This window comes from Zootoca vivipara, chromosome 7 (genome assembly GCF_965207765.1).
Source record: "Zootoca vivipara chromosome 7, rZooViv2.hap1.1, whole genome shotgun sequence".
In the NCBI taxonomy this organism is placed as follows: Eukaryota; Metazoa; Chordata; class Lepidosauria; order Squamata; family Lacertidae; genus Zootoca; species Zootoca vivipara.
The window spans coordinates 23,634,153-23,648,991 of NC_142590.1; the positions used below are offsets into that span (position 1 = coordinate 23,634,153).

The following is a 14,839-nucleotide window of genomic DNA, read 5'->3' on the forward strand; positions in this document are numbered from 1 at the left end:
AGAGGCTTGGCTCCTTAACCAACCTGGGCCCGAGTAGAACTCTGAAGCCAGCCAGTTACTCAGCAAGATATTTTTATCTCACTCTTCCTCCAAGGAACTATGGGTGTGTTAATGACATCCCATCCCCATATTTGATCCTCATGATGCCTCAATGAGCAGTAGCCATGTGTAAGAGGCCCTGATGACATTAAGTTTTACAAACAAGAAGTTGCTTTGGGAAAGGGGGAATGTAGAGGGGGAAGCGGTAAGGAAGAGGGATGCTTTCATTTGTGTGCTAGTCACCATTTCTTCTCCTGCAAACACAAACAGGGTTCTTCCTCTCCAGCAGACTCAGATGTCCGTTTGCAAAGAGAGGGGGAGATGGAGAGGAGAAATGTTAGGTAGAATCAAGCATTCTTCTGCTTGCCACTTACTTGCTTTAGATTCCCTGTTCCCAAAACAACTTAGTCGTGTCCATTAATATCAATGGCCTGCTTTGAGTAGGGCTAATGTTGGATACAACCCAGTGGATCTGGCCCCTCTTCTATGTGTTTTCCCATAGTCAGTCCATGGCATACTGGTTTGAGTGGCATACTAAGACCTGAGAGACCAGGGTTCAAATCCCCCACTTTATCCCAGTCACTCACTCTCAGCCTAGCCTACCTTTACAGGGTTGTGAGGATAAAGTGGGGAAGAGGAGAATTATGTACACCACTTCGAGTTCCTTAGAGGAAAGGTAGGATAAAAGTGCAATCAATCAATCAAAACATGAGAATACTCTGACAAATATTTGGCAATCATCTTCCAGGCAGAGGAGCTTCTTGGTAGTGGCACCCAACCAGTAGAACAGCCTCCCATCAGATAGAGATGAGTAACTATATAACCTTTAGAAGACACCTGTAGGCAGCCCTGTATCGGGGAACTTTTTAATATGCAATGTTTTATTATGTTTTTATATGTGGTGGAAGTCACCCAGAGTGGCTGGGGCAACTCAGTCAGTTGGGGAGGGAACAAATAAAATATTAAGAATAAGAATAAAAAAATTAACTCCTTTTATATGCTCTAGGACTTGGAACTCATCAGATTTCCAGAGTAGTTAGTTCATTCCTCACTTCTAATATGTTTAACTTCATTTACAATACAAGAAAGGAAAGGGTAACAAGAAACAGATTTTTAACAAGAAGAGGATTTTTCTTTCTTCAAAGCCAAATTGCTTATGTTGTAAATTATCCTGAATGCACTTGGAGCTTTGCCATAATCACTATAAACAAATCTTTAAGTTCATATGCCTTTAGCCTTGTAATGGATCTTCACTGCCTGTGGAGAATGGCGTTCAGAAAGCAATTGCTCCTAAATTCAGTCGTTCTTGTGCAATGTGCAAATGAGTTATTAATTTAGACATCATATGGAGGGATTAGCAAAAGAACTTTTGTTCTAGTTGCTATGAAAAAAATAAAGCAAGAAGAAGAAATGTTCTTGATATTAAACTTGCTCAGTGTTGTTTTGCTCTGAGAATAGATCAAAAGAGAATGCTGGAGAGAAAGAGAAATATCTCATCGCTTGACAGCTCACGTCGCTAGCACATGCCCTAGAAAATACTCCATGATGTAGCTGTATGTATTAGCTGAACATGAAGTTTTTAAAAGTAGACGGGGGAGAGAATCAAGTGGGAGGAGGAGGAGGAAGCAAAATTCTCAGCAGCCCATTACCCGAAAATAAATGCTTTTATCCGAACCCTGAGCCGAAAAACTTCAAAGTATGTATCCCACTGCCTTCAGGAGAACTTGCTTCCAATTAAGTGTCTTTAGTATTATAGTCTAAGGATGGAATGCTGTGCCAGCACAATGCCACAAACAAGGATATTAATTATATACTGGTGTTGCAGGGACTTTTTTTTAAAGTATCACCAAAAGATTTGCCAGCACAAATATGTAGGATGGAGATGGACCAGGGCCAGAGCCACAGCCACAGCATGTGGGCATTCTATCCCTGTTGACTTTTGGATTCTACAAAAACATTCCATCATTCTACCCAAATTGGCTTTTGGATTTGTTCTCCTAGTAGCTTTTTTAAAATAAAATAAAATAAAAAATAAAAATAAATCCTTGTGTTTGATATGATACATTTGTAAGCCACAACATGGGTCTCTGTGAGCTGAGACTGTGGATATGAATTTTAGCAATAAACAAATGGAATAAAAAAACCCCAATCCAAAACGTAGTCTGACTTCTTTTTGCAAAAGCTCTCATACCATCATTTTGAACAGTAACCAGAAGGTCCCAGACATGCTACTAATTTCTGATCAGAATGGTGTCTCTCAAGTATTCTCATACTAAATAACACCAAGGCCACAATCATTGCATAATTTTGTACTTAAAAATGGAAAGTGTAATGCTGGTGGTCAACAAAAGAGGTTTAAAGACTGTCTCAAGGCAAATCTTTAAAAAATGTAGTATAAACACTGACAGCTGGGAAACACTGGTCCACGAGCGCTCCAGTTGGAGAACAGCCTTTACCAAAGGTGTCATGGGCTTTGAAGAAACTCAATCTCAGGACGCAAGGGAGAAACATGCTAAGAGGAAGGCACGCTTGGCAAATCCACACCGTGATGAACTCCTGCCTGGAAACCAATGTCCCCACTGTGGAAGGATGTGTGGATCCAGAATTGGCCTCCACAGTCACTTACAGACCCATTGTTAAAATTGTGTTTATGGAAGACAATCTTACTCGGCTACGAGTGATCGCCAACAAAGAAAAAGAAGAGAATTTTGTACGCCTCTATCATGCTGGGTCACCTTAAGCACACCCATCTCTGTGCTAGACTGTGCTCCAGAGGATCCTTAGGTAATGTAGTGACACTCATGTTAAGAGGATATTAAAAGGATGGGGATGAGAGAGAGGGAGAGAACAGCAGAGGAACATAGGAAAATACCATATACTGAATCAGACCACTAGGTAAGGTAAAGGACCCCTGGACGGTTAAGTTCAGTCAATGGTAATTATGGGGTTGCGGGGCTCATCTCGCTTTCAGGCCGAGGGAGCCGGTGTTTATCCACAGACAGCTTTCCAGATCATGTGGCCAGCATATCTAAACAAGTTCTGGCGCAACACAACACCGTGACAAAAACCAGAGTGCACAGAAACACTGCTTACCTTCCCACCGCAGCGGTACCTATTTATCTACTTGCACTGGTGTGCTTTTGAACTGCTAGGTTGGCCAGAGCTGGGAGAGAGCAATGGGAGCTCACTCCATCGCGGGGATTCGAACTGCTGACCTTCCGATTGGCAAGCCCAAGAGGCTCAGGGGTTTAGACCACAGCACCACCTGCGTCCACCTAGTCCACCCAGACCACTAGTCCACCTAGCTCAGTATTACCTACCCTGACTGGCAGTGGCTGTCCAGGGTTTCAGGCAGGAGTCCTTCCCAACCCTACCTGGAGATGCCTGGAATTGAATCTGAGATCTTCTGCATGCAATGTTTGGCTTAGTATTAGATGCAAATATGGCCACTCTCACCCCTTTCCAAAATCTACAGCCCATAAAGAGTCTTCCATTTAATTTCACTCTCTTTGGAGCAGACACTTTATGAATATTCAACTATAAATCCACAGGTTGATATCGAGGACAAACCAGCTGCCTTGCTTTGTAGTAACTCACCTAAGTGGGCTTTCCCAGAAGTGTTTTCCATATCTGTCTTGTTTTGTTTTTTAAGAGTGTTGTTTAGTGGCCTCTTGTGTACTCTTGCATAGCACATTCCACATCCGCAATCTCTGCTTTATTTCCCGTATCCTTCTAAAAGTGAGGTTGTTGTAGCCTTTAGGGATGGCTGCTGAGAAAATGAACAGGAAACTAGGAAAAGGCTGGCTGGCGACAGTGGAAAGCAGAAGGCTGTAAACAACTGAGCTAGATCAGAATTCTTTGCTTCTAGGATACAAGGCTGAAAACAAAGCAGAGCAAAGGTTATCTTCACCCTCATTGTAAAGAATTGAGGCTTAGTGCCCAGGTTTTACTCAAGGAAATCCACAGCCTCCATCACCTTGTGTTGAGCACAGAGATGCTTCATCCCTTGAGTTGTTTCCTGCTGCCTGGCATTCTGTTTACAAAAGGCAGAGATTTATAAGTTGACTGTTCAGTGCGTCCAAGATCTTGGCACATAAACAGTATTTTCCATTCTGTTTTTTCTTTGTATACCCTGCTAACTTGTAAAGTGGTGGCAAACAAGCTCGCACATGCACCTGGTGATCTCGGGAGCATGGTGAAGACGCTCTTATTTGAAAATCCATTTCACCAGTTGTCTTGTTAGAAGTGTGTGCTTTGTTTGTTCCTTAAACTTGTCACATTACAGGTTCTGCTAAATTACATATGCCTTTACATGCTGAGAGGGAGTGCAAATGCCTTCTTGCAACAAATCCCTCATAGGCCTCATGCATTAAACATTCTTCCGCCGTTATCCTCGTTCTCATAAATATACAACATGTTGTGGTAATGTTTTTTTGACACTCTCTCTGAATATGCGGAAAACAGAAGTCTGTCAAATGTAACCACTTGGGGGCATCAATGATGATGGTGATGGTGATGATGATATGTTGCAAGCAGAGAGGTCATGATAAAATTAATGGAAATGATTTTTGCCCATACAATATATAGCTCAAGTATTTGCACAATTGTGTCAAAAATGTTTGCTGGGTGTTGAGACACAGTTTATAATATCTACTCTATGGACATCCAGCCCTGGCTTTTCCAGGTAGGACTGTGAATGTCTCCTGTCTGAAATCCCAGAGAGCCACTGCCAATCATAGGCAGTATTGATGGACCATTGGCTCTGACTCAGTATAAGGCAGCTTCATATGCATGGCTTTCCAGCTAAATATTTTAAAGCACTGTCTTTTCCACCTGATTTCCTTAGTTTTGCAGCTGTGCTGAAAAAAATGATACAATTTGGAGGAGGAATAAAAATGGTTTTTGTTTTGTTCTTTGGTTATCAAGATTTAAAATATTTCTTAGACTTGTCGGCTGTGTAATTATATACATGTCTGCGCAGACGCAAAGCCCATTGAATTTAGTACGATTTACCCCCAAGTAATTGGGTATAAGATTTCAGAATATTTATTATTATTATTATTGCTACTGCTTCTGGCTTAGTAACTTTGGGGCTGGTGTTGACTTATTTTGCATTTATATATCTTGTGGATGTTGTGTTGAATGTTTATTATGTAAGCTACCTTGGATGAATTGTACACAGAAAGGTAGCCTACAGAGATATACATACAGTGGTACCTCGGTTTTCGAACATCTCCGTTGATGAACGTTTTGGAACTCAAACACCGTAAATGCTTTTGTTTTCAAATGTGCCTTGGAAGTTGAACTGGAAATGCAGCTTCCATATTGAGATTTCCATTTTAAGGCTTCAATTTTGATTTTTTGGTTTTCGAATGTTTTGGAACTCGAACGATCTTCCGGAATGGATTACGTTTGAAATGAGGTACCACTGTACAGTATATGTATTTTTTAAAAAGACTGTTGAGATCTCAGGGATGCGAATAGGTAGAATTAAGGCACTTCTCCCTGTATAGGAACCCATATAGTAGTGCCTCTGTTGGTTTTAGAGGCACCCCTTCTCTTGCATCTGTGGGGGAAAGCTAAGTTAAGGATGTGTTTTCCACCATCACTTTGCTGCCTGTATTGCTTTCAGCAGTCCCAACTTTGGTATACCCCCCTCTGATTGCCCATTCTCCGAATGGTTAGATATAACTTAATACCTTAATAGGTTGTAGTTGTTGAGTGGATTTTGGCTGAAGGGGAAATGGAGCGTCTTCTGGGATTCTCATGAACAGGGAACTGAGCTGTGGAGGGAGAATATACTGTACTATAAATGTCCCAGTCCAAAACAGGTGATTCCAAGATGCCCATGAGACGCTCACAAGCAGTACTTGGGTACAACAGCACTCTTCCCACCTGTTGTTTCCAGCAACTAGTGCTCAGAGGCATAATGCCTCTGCCTCTCGAGATAGACAATGACTAGGTGTTATAGTCCAACAACATCTAGGTGCTTCCTCATCCCTGCTATATAGAGGTTTCAAGATCTAGCCTGCCCACTGGTCTTATCAATTTGGGGACCCCACTTTTACTGGTGGCCACAAGTACCGTTTCTGGCTTTCTTCTCTGTGTCTTAGTTTCTCTCTACCTCACTTTCCCTTACCCACCCAACTTGACTGGAATTGGGCCTCACAATAGTAAGTCCTTCACTATTTCTGTAGGAAGAATATTGATAGTTTACATTATGCCTAGTTTGTGGGCCTTCTTAAAAAATCTTGAACAGTTAATCCTCTTACACGTTCGAAATGTTGCCCGGGAATGTATTGATTCAATCCACTGGCCTAAAGTCTCAGATTTACTGACCTCCTTTTCTCGGCAGGTGTAAGGAATTTTTAATAACGCTTAACTTTTCAGTAGCTACTTAATGCTTGGGAAAGCAGTGTGATACTGTGGAGATTGACATCCAGGAGCATAAATAAAATTTACCACTGAGAAGCTTAAAGATTTAAAGGTTTCTTCGTTCTTTTCATAAGGATGTGTTTATAAATCTTCCTTAATTACAGACAGAAAACGTGAATCAGTAAAAAGCAAATTAAACTGCCTGGAGCTTCAAGCAAACAGCTTATTATCAAAATAAGAAAAGTATAACAAAAATATTAATCTCTTATGGGCAGTCTTAAAGTAAATTATGTGCTTATACATATGGAAACTGTTCAAACGTTGGCAGCTGAATTACCTAGAATTGTGATCATCCTCAGCATGAGAATGCTTAATGTACACCTTCAAACAGGATGTAAAAAGCCAACAATAGAATTGATCCTTGATATTTCTGGTGAAGCAGGTAGCAGATGCTTATTTCAGAAACTCCTATACAGGCAAATTTTCTACCATCTAAAATCCATACCGTATATTGCATATATGAACTTGAGAAGATAGGTAATACTGTTGGACCTTTGGTTCATTTTGCACACTATTGTCTCCTTTTGGCTAATGGCAGCTAGCCAGACAAGGGCCTTTCCTAGCAGGTTTCCTGAGATCATTTTAATTAGAGAAGTTAGGGATTGACCAATTTCAAAAAGCTGAAGGAACTACTGGGTGTGGTCCCGTGGTCAGAAATACTCAGTGAGAAGGGAGTCCCAAGAAGAATGGGAGTTTCTAACAGGAGAAATATTGAAGGCCCAAATGCAGACAATACCAACAAGAAAGAAAAGTAGGAGGCATCTAAAGAAACCGGTGTGGCTGCATAAGGAGCTTGAAGGTGAGCTGAGAGTTAAGAAGGGCATGTGTAAGAAATGGAAGAAAGGGGAAATCACAAAGGAGTATATACGAGTAGCCAACAGTTGCAGGGGGAAAGTCAGCCTGGCTAAAGCTCAGAATCAGCTCAGGCTTGCAAGAGGGGTTAAAAATAATAATAAAAGGTTTATTTGGCTATGTCCGAAGTAAGAGGAAGAACAAACAAGTGGTAGGTCCTCTGCATGGGGAAGAAGAAGAAATGCTCTTGGGTGACAAAGGCGGAACTACTCAACACCTACCTTGCCCCTGTCTTCACCCAAAAGGAAAGTGATACCCAACCTGGTGACAACAGAATAAATGATGTCAGGAGGGAGCTGCAGCCCAAGATAGGAAAAGAGGTAGTATGGGAACACCCAGCTACAAATCTCCAGGGTCTGATGAGCTGCATCCAAGGGTACTAAAGGAGCTTGCAGAATTATCTTGGAGAATTATTGGAGAACAGATGAGGTCCCTACAGACTGGAGGTGGGCAAACTGGTCGGTAGTTACCTGGGTCTTCCTCCCCTCCCCCCTTGAAGATGGGGACATCTTCAAGGGGAGGGGGAGGAAGATCCGGGTAACTACCGACCAGTGAGATTGCCATGTGGACTCTCCTTCCTTGGAGGTTTTTGAACAGAGGTTGGATGGCCACCTGTCATGGATGCTTTAGCCGGGATTCCTGCATTGCAGGGGGTTGGAATAGATGACCCTTGGGGTCCCTTCCAACTCTACAGTTCTAAGATTCTATGACCTGGGGACCTTTTGCATGCAAAGTCTGCTCTGCCGCTGTGTTGTTGTCCTTAGCTCAATATTTCAGCTTTATATTGTTGAATGACACAGGCAATCTTTGAAGTGTGAATATGATTTCCCAATGCTTCTAAATGATAGGAACGCTTCTAAAGATTCCTCTAAAGAAGGTTAGCTTCTAAAGATGGAAAAATAAGAAAAAGGGTAGAGCTTCTAGGAAGATATACAAAGAAAAACAGAATAAAAACATACATATTTTCCTCTTTTGAGGTAGGAATTGATTTGCAAAACTATGAAAATACGCTTTTTTGATAGAGATTTGCATTCATGATATGTTGTGATGGGGAGATCCAGGATAACAATGAAACTATGGAATCACTGCCATCCTACACATCAGTTATAACAGTGAAAAGAAAGAAGAATAAACCCAAATTCCAGGAGGCAAAACTCATTTCCAATATCTAAACATCGTAGTTGAAGCAGCATGTTGAAACCTATCCTGTGGCACTCGTCATTATAAATGTATCCAGCTAATTTTAAGTGTTACAGCTTATTTCACTCCTGCAATAATTAGGAAATATTGTCTGATCTCATTCAGAATTGCAGCTAGGTTTTTTGCTGTTATCAGGACAGCAACAGCTAGTCCTGTGATTCAGTTAATGATGTCAGACAGTTAATTGCCTTGAGTAGTTCACAGTGTTTTTGGCAACATCTATATATTGAGGAAACAACCATCTATAGCCCCTTTTATCCATTGAGTTAGTTGCAGTATTCCTGCCTACACAGAAAATTATGTCTTGTTTAATGTGGCATCTGCATCTTATTTACTCTGGACTGAAGTCTCTTCTGGGTTGTTTTCTAAGACTGTTCAGAAAATTACTGGTCATTGAATTTGAAAACTCTTTCATATTTACCAACCAGAATTTTCAGAGGAAGTTGTATGAGGGCCAAAAGACTATTTGTTTAGCGCTTCATGTCCAACAGAAACATGGAGCTAATCATAGTTTACTCAAAAAGAGATAATAACCAATTATTTTCATGCAGAGTGAACCCCAGCTGGGTTCCTCTCTCTCTCTCTCTCTCTCTCTCTCTCTCTCTCTCTCTCTCTCTCTCTCATTTTCTCTCAAAATCTGCAGTAGAAATTGCATAAGAATCATGTATATTTTGTTTGCAAAACACATTCCCTGACTGGGAAGAATCATGTATATTTTAAGGAAAATGCTGGAGAGGAGTATGGGATCACTGCATATACTGATTTGCTTCATAAAGCTTGGAACTATCATTAAGATCTGGTCAAAAGTAGGAGATAAGTTGAACCTGAAAGATGCACAAGAATATAGTGAAACCGGGAGAAGCACAGTGATGTTAGACACTTCCATAATCCATTTACTAATAGTTAATTAGAGGTCTAGTCATGATAGGGTACTGTGAAATAACACTTTGGCCTAATTCAGACTGAAACAACAAACCATGGTTTCTTGCTGCCCATGTGAAGCTTGGACACAAAGGGTGAATATTTAAAGCTTCCATTCCTATTTCCCACTTGGCCAAACTAGGGAAACTGTGGTTTGTACAAAACCCAGTTAGTTAGCAAGCCAATATATCAATCCAGAATAAAAACCAAAAACTGCTACTTAAACAAACTAAGAATGGAAGCCTATAATCTCCTCCTAAAGGAGAAAGGAAAGTGTTTGAGCACAAGCAAAACATGGTTACAAGCAGTTGCTGACTTTTCAAACAGTGTGCTCTCTTCTCTCCTTCCTTTGTGTGCAAGGGGGAAGAAACCAGAAGCTTCTACTCACTGGCAACTACGGTATGCCACCGCTTAAACCAAAGTTTGCTCGCAAAACAGCATTCCAAACCATGGTTATGGATTGGGATGCTTGTTTGCAGGCAAACTCTTGATTAGATGAAACCATATTTGCTGTATTTGGATGTGCAGACTGTCAACCAGAATCGGAAACTTCTGATTATCTCCAGCCTTTGCATGTGTTGGAAGGGGGAGTGGCATGCAGAAGCTGTATGCCAACTGCAGTCTCACACTTGCAAGTGCCAATAGCGGCACACCCTGGTTTGCTGTTACATAGAGCAACTAGAAATGCTTTAAATTATAGCTCCAAATAACCCAAGCTTGAGTTACACAATAAAGGGCTCATCCACACTTCCACTTGTCTGAGCAGTTTTCCACTTGTCCCGTACTTTCTAGGCACTGGTCCAAGCGGTTTTGCTATTTTCCCCAGGGAAAACTTACTCTTTAGTGATAAATCGGAACAAACAGCAATCTGCTGAAAACCTGATTGCTGTTTGCTCCAATCCAGTGCTAAACCACAGGTTATCCCAGAAGAAAGCTGTGGGGCAAACAGTAGTGTGGATAAGCCCAAAGTGAAAGAGAGAGAATCAGTAGAAATGCTGCAATGCAGCACAAGGCTTTTACTCTAACATACACACCACATTTTTTTCCATTCTGTAATACTTAAATATAGACGCAATTACTAAGCCCCAGTCTCTTAAAGCTCCAATGTTTTCAAGTCCCCTATGACTCATATACTTCTTTTTCATACTGGCTCTAAGTGTGTGTGTGTGTGTGTGCATGTGCGTGCGTGCTTTGTTTTAACAGCATAGTGTTTCATTTTAAATTGGACATTTCCTGCATTTGACTGAGGTTTTTCTTTTTCTGAAACACACACCTGTAAAACGATCTACCTCTTTCATACACAGCTGGAGAAATGCATAATCTGTTGACTATACTGACCTTCGGTGTTTCATAAATGCAGATATTCTTCCATGGGACTGTCACTTAAAAACGCTATTTTGCAATTAACCCAAGACAAAAATTGCTTTTTATTAAGTGGCCTGTCAAGGGGTATTAGTTAAAGTAACCTTTAAATTATTCAGCATTTTACACTTTGTAATGGAATGAGATTGCAAAGCTACACGTACTTCCCTGAAAATAAGTCCGATTGAATATAGGAAGAGCTGAGCCGGATCAGAGCAAATGCCTTTCTAGTCTAGCACCCTGTTCTCACAGTGGTTAACCAGGAAAGGGGCTCAACAGTACTATTTCCACTTGTACTCCCCAGCAATGGGTATTCAGAGACATACTGCCTTTATTTAACACTGGAGGCTTATCCTTCATGTCTAAATCCCTTTTCAAGCCATTCAGGTTGGCAGCCATGAATTTCACCAGCCATGAATTTTAGTGAATTGCATACAGTAGTTTGTACTGTGTGAAAAAAGTTACTTTCTGTCTTGTGACCTGCCTCTTCCAACATTTAACTTCATTGGGTTGCTCCAAGTTCTAGTATTATGAGAGAGGGAGAAAAACTTCTCTCTGTCCACTTTCTGTGCATACTTTTATACACCCCAGTCATTCTCCCCGCATTCATCCCTTTTCTCTAAATTATAAAAGCCCCCAATGTTATAACCTTCCTCTTAAAGTAGTTGACCCAGTTCCTTGATCAGTTTGGTTGCCAGTTTCTCTGGATCTTCTCCAGCTCTACAATCTCCTTTCTGAGTTGTGCCCAAAACTGAACTCAAGTATGATCACACATCATAGATTTGTAAAGCAGTGGTGTGATATTGGCAGTTTTGCTTTCCTTTCCTAATTACGCCTAACATGAAACACACCCTTTACACCGCTGCTGCTCACTGGGTCAACATTGTCTTCGAGCTATCCGTTGTGATCCCAGGATCTATTTCCTGGACAGTCACTTCTCATTGCAGGCCCTGTAAGTGTCTATCCCCACTTCGTTACGTGTCTAGCTTGTAACGTACATGGCATGAAGAGGATGGAAAGCAAGATTGGCTCGGACATGCCATTGGAAAGCTGGCTTTATCAGAACGATAACATCCCCTTTGCCACCACTGGAATCTGCACTAGCAAATGGAACAAACTCCCTTGCCGTGTTTACACAATTTCTTAATGGGCAGCACTGTCTGAATTTTTGTCTCTAAAAACATACCTGTTCACAGAGATGCTTCTGTTTTCCGAGTAAAGAATCCTGTATTTCTGTCGCAACAAATCTAACTGTAAGACAGCTTAAAGAGAGATCCTTTCCCCCACATAAACAACATGACTGCCAGGTCTAGAAGCTCCAGATGTATCAACTTTTTATGTTCAGAAAGCACCAGGTACCTTGCAAGTTCTGGCACACAGTCACTGGGTATAGCATGTTGAAAGCTTCTGAACTCTCATAATTCCTATTAATGGTGTCATTCTGCGGCCGGTACTATTTTTAATGACCTGATATTTTGGGAACGGGGAACCTGCAATCCTCCGGGTGCTGCTGAACTAGAACTCCCATCATTCCTCACCATTGGCCATGCTGGCTGGGCCTGATGCAAGTTGTAGTCCCTCAATATCTAGAGAGGAATAGGTTTCCCACCCCTGTCTTAGGAGGTACTACTACAGTTCTGCAGAAATGCACATAGGATCAAACCTATACATAGGAAGGAAGTCCCATTGTGTTCAATGAGGCTTACCCCCAAGTAAGTGTGCATAGGGCTGCAACCTAAATCTAATAGCACCTGGAAATATCTACGTACATCTTCCTTGTCATGGATGCCTAGTGTGATTTCATGTGACTATCATCTTTGTTTGTTTAATTGCCAATTATTTGAGAGAGGGTGCAGTAAATTTTTCAGGGTGAAGTCTTCTTTATTTAAATAACTTACCCCCACATTTCTGTTCTGGAATGTCCACTGCTAGGGCTGTTTTGTGGTAAAAAAAAGTTTTGCAAAAAATAATAATTGAGATGGCCAGGTCTCATGCTGTAGCTTTTGAGAGAATAGTCTCTTGATCTCTGTGGGGTAGTTGGCAAAAGCTGGCCTTGTGACTTTAAATAGAATTAAAAGAAGCTAATGGGTTCTTTAAAAAAAATGTGTAAGAGGCAGCCCCTGACTCCCATGGATACTTTTGATTGTGCAAAAATCCTCTTGACCTCTGTGCGCTGTGTTGAGCCGAGACACACAGATGGTTAAGGGTTTTATATGCTCATTTTGTAAACCAAAAGATTTTGCAGGAGATCTTGTTTTGCTTTTCCAAATCCATATCTGTATTAAGGCTCAGAAGCAATGGATTTCGTAGTCTCAGCTTCAACTCCTGGCCTCATATATATATGTAGAGTTCATTCGGTTTAAAAACGGCAGCTGGATGAAGCTGGACTAAGGCTTACTTACTATGCATGCTTCTAGATTTGCTCAGGTTATACTAAAAAGCTGGTAACCATTAGCCCAAAGCTGCTAAATAGCACTGGCTAGAACTGCTGCAGGACTGTGTGTTTTCTGTAAAACTGCAAGCATAGTATCTGCTGAGGAATTGGAATGTCAGGGAACTAAGATGTCTGGATTTTTAAAAAACTAATTTCTTATTCTCAGTGTTGCAGTCAAAAGCAAATAAAAATGTAGGCAAGGGCTGCTGAAGGCCAGGCTAGCAGTCCTAGTGCTCAGAGCAGATAAAAGCACAATTTTTACTCTTTATCCTCATGTTATGGTACTTATTTCTGCCTCCTCACTTTTCCTCTGTTTCTGCTCAGCATCCTATTCTACCCTTTTCTCCATTTCCTCTCTCGTTTCCCCACTCCTTTCTCTCAGTTACAAAGAGAAGTTTTCCAAAATAATTAGGTTTGGAAAGAGATGCAATTATGCCAAGTATGTTAATTGTATGCATATTTAACTATGCACAGGGCCAAATAAATAATATGGCTTTCCTTTGGCTTCGGCTTTTTCATTATTACTTTTTGCATGCTTTTTATACCAGACCAGATTAGTGTGCCCAACGTAAAAGGCTGTGTGAAGATACTGTATAATTTGGCTTTGGCAGATCTCTGGTAGTTTTTGCAGAGCAGGTGCTTGAAATTGGAAAGCAGCTGAGGGCTAAAGAGATAGGCAACATTATGTGGCAAAATTAGGACTTAGCAGGTCTATGTTTCTGCGAGTTCCTTTAGCTTCCTTACTTTATAGGATCCCTAAAACATTTCCAAATTTTAATTTAAAACAAAAGCCTTAAAAAAAACCAAACTTTGATTGATGGTTCACTCAAAATGTGGCAGCAAAGTGGGATGTAAACTGTTTAGGAAAGTAGTTTCCAAAGAATGATTCTGGGAACTTAGACATTTCTTGGATGCTTCTAGGGCTTCCTGAATGAGAATGGCAATCATGAATGGCAAACCACCTCCTTCTAAAAGGCCAGAGTTGCCAATCCTTTCCCATAACATACCACTGGGAGAATACCAAGTACATTTTAGAGCTCATTCTGAATTATGATGCCCAAAAGAGCTGGCCATCCCACCCCTCTCTCAACTGAATGCATATTCTAGAGAAGGCTTTCCCAAACTTGGTTCTGCCAGTTGTTTTTGGACTACAACTCCCATCATCCCTAGCTTGCAGGACCAGTGGTTAGGGATGATGGGAACTGTAGTCCAAAAACAGCTGGAGACCGAAGTTTGGGAAACCCTGTTCTAGAGTAGCCTTTGCCAAGCCGGTGCTCTCTAGATCACGGGGAGGGAACTAGATCTGGCTGACAGGCCAGATCCTAATCTCCCCCATGGGCCAAATCCCAATCCACCCACCTCTCAGTCACCTGATGTCATAATAATGCCAGGGGACTGGCACTTCTCAAAATTCAAATGAGGTGGCTCACAGCCAATCCGAGGGCACGATACTAGGAGCACACCTTCAAAGAGGTTCCTAATCAGCTGACTGTAAGTTACAATGAAGCACCTTTGAAGTCTCTGCGTAGAGGGGAATGCTCCTAAAACAGCAGCATTTCCCCCTCTGCAGAGAAATTACTTTGGATCCAAAGCCCT

At 41.3% G+C, this 14,839-nt stretch overlaps 1 protein-coding gene across 3 annotated transcripts in view; it reads left to right on the forward strand.

Moving 5' to 3' along the window:
- TGFBR3 (transforming growth factor beta receptor 3) overlaps positions 1-14,839 on the forward strand; it is a 136,063-nt gene that overhangs the window by 54,866 nt on the left and 66,358 nt on the right. The window lies entirely within an intron of this gene.